This window comes from Amblyraja radiata, chromosome 26 (assembly GCF_010909765.2).
Source record: "Amblyraja radiata isolate CabotCenter1 chromosome 26, sAmbRad1.1.pri, whole genome shotgun sequence".
Lineage (NCBI taxonomy): Eukaryota > Metazoa > Chordata > Chondrichthyes > Rajiformes > Rajidae > Amblyraja > Amblyraja radiata.
Window position 1 is genome coordinate 14,597,830 of NC_045981.1, and position 4,571 is coordinate 14,602,400.

General features: G+C 41.8%; 1 long non-coding RNA gene across 1 annotated transcript in view; it reads right to left on the reverse strand.

The window, feature by feature from the left end:
* Positions 1-3,256, reverse strand: part of LOC116987765 — a 19,873-nt gene extending 16,617 nt beyond the window's left edge. Inside the window, exon 1 of the long non-coding RNA XR_004415778.1 lies at positions 3,226-3,256. This is a non-coding gene — a long non-coding RNA (uncharacterized LOC116987765). The remainder of the gene's footprint in view (positions 1-3,225) is intronic.
* Between the last annotated feature and the right edge of the window lie 1,315 nt (positions 3,257-4,571).

The following is a 4,571-nucleotide window of genomic DNA, read 5'->3' on the forward strand; positions in this document are numbered from 1 at the left end:
TGATTCTCACGCACAAAGCGTGAGAGTTGGCAGTCCTGGTGTTTAGTTTAGTTCAGAGTTTAGAAGTACGGTATGTCCACTTTCTTCAGAGATGCTGCCTGACCTGCTGTGTTAACACCTTGTGTCTATCTTTAGTATAAACCAGCATCGGCAGTTCCTTGTTCTTTAGATTTTAGACTTTAGAGATACAGCGTTGAAACAGGCCCTTCCAAGACTGTGTCGACCAGCGACCCCCATACACTAGTTCTATCCTACACACTAGGGGCAATTTACAGAAGATGAATTCCTCCAGCATTTTTTTTTTTTTTTGTAAAACTGTATCTACATTTCCTAGTCAATATTTTGCCTGCTCCACTGCGAAATCTCCTCAAGGTTTGCCTACTCTGAAGAAGTTTCCTTCCTGAGTCTGGAGAATGATCCTGACCCAAAAGAATACCTATCCATGTTATTCAAAGATGCTGTCTGACCCGCTGAGTAATTCCAGAGTTACTCCACCGCCTTCTGTGGCAGATAATTCCACAAATTCACATCTCTCTGGTGAAAATGTTTTTTTTCTTATCTCAGTTCTAAATGGCCTCCCCTTTATTCTTGGACTGTGGCCCCTGGTTCTGGACTCCCCCAACATTGGGAACATTTTTCCTGCATCTAGCTTGTCCAGTCCTTTTAAAATGTTATATGTATCTATAAGATCTCCCCTCATCTTTCTAAATTCCAATGAATATAAGCCCAGTCTTTCCAATCTATCCTCATACGACAGTCCCGCCATCCTGGGGATTAACCTTGTGAACCTATGCAACAGCACTCCCTCAATAGCAAGGAATGTCCTTCTCAAATTAGGACCAAAACTGCACACAACACTCCAGATGTGGTCTCACCAGGGCCCTGTATAACTGCAGAAGGACCTATTTACTCCTATACTCAAATCGTCTCTTTAAAAAGGCCTTAACCTACCTGATCTCCCGGTTGCTCATCATTTTAGCTCCCACCCCCATTCCCAATCTGATCTTTCAGTCCTGGGCCTCCTCCATTGTCAGAGTGAGGCCCAGCACAAATTGGAGGAACAGCACCTCATATTTTGTTTGGGTAGCTTATACCCCAGTGGTATGAGCATTGACTTATCTAACTTCAAATAGCCCTTGCTTTCCCTCTCTCTCCATCTCCTTCTCCTCTCCAGTTCTCCCACCAGTCTTACGGTCTCTGAGTACATTCTATCTCTGTCCTGCCCACTCCCCTGACATCAGTCTGAAGAAGGGTCTCACCCATTCCTTCTCTCCAGAGATGCTGCCTGTCCCGCTGAGTTACACCAGCATTTGGTATCTACCATTAATTATTCAATGACAAGTACTATCGATGCTCCATTCTATTGAAGATCAAACGTTGTGAAATGCAGTAAAGCTGTAATTAAATAGTAGAGGACAAGAATATAAAAACAAGGATGTAATGTTGAGGCTTGATACGGCACTGGTCAGGTCGCATTTAGTTTACTTTAGTTTATTGTCACGTGTACCGAGGTACAGCGAAAAGCTTTTGTTGCGTGCTAACCAGTCAACAGAAAGACAGTACATGATTTTGATCGATTCATTTACAGACCACAGATACACTGACTGGAGGCCAAGTCAGTGGATGTTTACACAGAGTTTACACAGTTTACACTCTCTTTACACAGAGAGTGGTGAATCTGTGGAATTCTCTGCCACAGAAGGTAGTTGAGGCCAGTTCATTGGCTATATTTAAGATGGAGTTAGATGTGGCCCTTGTGGCTAAAGGGATCAGGGGGTATGGAGAGAAGGCAGGGATGGGATACTGAGTTGGATGATAAGCCATGATCATATTGAATGGCGGTGCAGGCTCAAAGGGCCGAATGGCCTACTCCTGCACCTATTTTCTATGTTTCTATGTTTTTAAGGCAGAGATTGACATATTCTTGAGTATTACGGGTGTCAGGGTTTATGGGGAGAAGGCAGGAGAATGGGGTGAGGAGGGAGAGATAGATCAGCCATGATTGAATGGCGGAGTGGACTTGATGGACTGAATGACCAAATTCCGCTCCTATGACTGATGAACGTTTGAACTTATGAGAGTGCAGGACACACTGAGGCAGCATACACACAGAGAATAGACACAGCTAACATCTTAGGTTGGTGAATACAGAATGTATTTATATTGAGGTGTTCCTATTCAGGTATGCTTCCTATTCTGCTCGGCAACAGTGACTTTCTTAAGATTTGTTCTCTGCAACACATTGGGAGTTTATTAGAGAAAGTTAGCAACCATCTGCAACTACTTAGAAACTGTGTCAGAAGTAAGTTTGTCAGGGCAGTGGGGCTGTTATTTAGGATTACGAGTTGACTTCCCATTTGAGTTTAACCAGTTTTCAGTAAGGCTGGTAGATGTGATGTTACAATAGGGGAAATGCCCACGTTAATAATTAGGAGGCAAAGTTGGTTCCTCAATGATGACTCCTCAACAATTTATTGGACAACATTGTAAGTCAATGAGAATGATGAATTGACAACGCATGCCAGGTCAGAATTACGTTCACCTCAATCTCAGCGTATCTCTATTATTCCAGCATTTTGAGCAGAATGGTAGAGTTGCTGCCTTGCAGCGCTCGCAGCGCCAGAGACCCGGGTTCCATCCTGACCTCAGGTGCTTGTCTGTAGGGAGTTTGTACATTCTCCCCGTAACCGCTTGGGTTTCCTCCGAGATCTTTAGTTTCCTCCCACGCTACAAAGGCGAACAGGTTTGTAGGTGGTACACAAAATTGCTGGGGAAACTCAGCGGGTGCAGCAGCATCTATGGAGCGAAGGAAATAGGCGACGTTTCGGGCCGAAACCCGAAGGTTTGTAGGTGGATTGACTTGGTATATATGTCAATTGCCCCAGGTGAGTGCAGGATTGTGTTAATGTGCGGGGTTCGCTGGTCGGTGCGGACTGGATGGGCTGAAAGGCCTGTTTCCACTCAGTATCTCGAAGCTAAGCTGAACAAAACTAAAAAGTGCAGGACAGGAACAGGCCATTCAGCCCACTATGTCATGCTGCCCAATCAAAGTAACCTCACCTGCCTTTACATCATCCATATCCATTCACTCCTTTAGTTTTGTTTTCTTTAGAGGCACAGCATGGAAACAGGCCCTTCAGCAAACCCTGTCCATGTTGACTAGCAATTCCTTCACACTAACTCTATCCTACACAGCCAAGGGACAATTCACAATTTTAGCTAAACCAATTAACCTACAAACCTGTACGTCTTTGGAGTGCAGGAGTTAAACTGGCGAAAACCCACGCAGGTCACGGGGAGAATGGACAAACTCCGTACAGACAGCACCCCTAGTCAGGATCAAACCCGGGTCTTTGGCACTATAACGTAGTAACTCTACTGAGGATCCTAAAACTATCCAAGTGGTCAGGTAACATCCATAGAGTAGCAATGTTACAAAATTTTGAGATTTTAAAAATCAAGTCTGTAATTTATCCCATCAGATAAAGCATAAAAATAAGTTTAATTTGACATCTAATTCACTTTCATATCTCAAGTATTTAAAAAGTTATGGCCATTTTCATACTCGGAAATGAGCATCTTGTTCCCTATTGATTTTCTATGGACATAACAAAAAAGTTGTGATCGTGAACAGTCAAAAGCCCATAACTTTCTTAAAAATTAAGAGAACTGAATGAAATTTTCAGTTATCATAGATTGAAGCATTCTGAAACAAATATAAAATAATCTTACTTGGATGACGTGAAATTAAAGCATATAATTAGTTAGTTACCTAATTGTAGCTAATTTCAGACTTCAATTACTAGATCTAAACATCTATCCATTTCTTAATAAATGATTAACATTTTTAAATAGCCTAAATGTCCAAATAATATTCACAAATAATTCACAATAAAACATGATTTTTAAATCTCATTTACATTAATTTATAGGCCAAATGGAAGGAATTCAGTGTTCAATTGCTGTAAATAAATGCCCATTTAAATCAGCTTTCCAGTGGGTCTCTGTGGAACGCGCTGGTTTAGAGCGTTCACATTGCGGTAGATTTGTGCCTCAAATGCCGAGAAAAATACTGCGCGATATAATGGGCCCAAATTGAGCTACTCGCAATATTAAAATTTGTATAAAAGGATCTTTAGAAGCCCTTTTGAATGTAAAAATATACAACCTACCTTCTGCTATTTTCTTTATGAGACCCTGCGGTTGCTGACGGTCGCGGGTTTAAAGTTTGATTTTTAAACTACTATAACTATTATTCAAGGCCTTTAAACCTAATAATAGCTTTTGCGACGGGGTCTATCAGCGATTTTTCGTTAATAATTAACTAGGCTGAACATTTTCGATTGGAACAGCTTAGAGAAAATCGCGTTTTAAACCCGCCCCCTCTAAACGGCGCCAAAATCGCGCACAACCTCAGCGGCAGATATTCAGCGACGCTTCAGGTAGGCTTTGCAACATACCTACATAGAGCAAGAAATAGTTAATGTTTCATCAGAATTGGGACTAATTAACTTTTGATGAAGGGTTTTTGACATAAAACGTCAACTCTTCATCTTTCTTCACAGATGCTG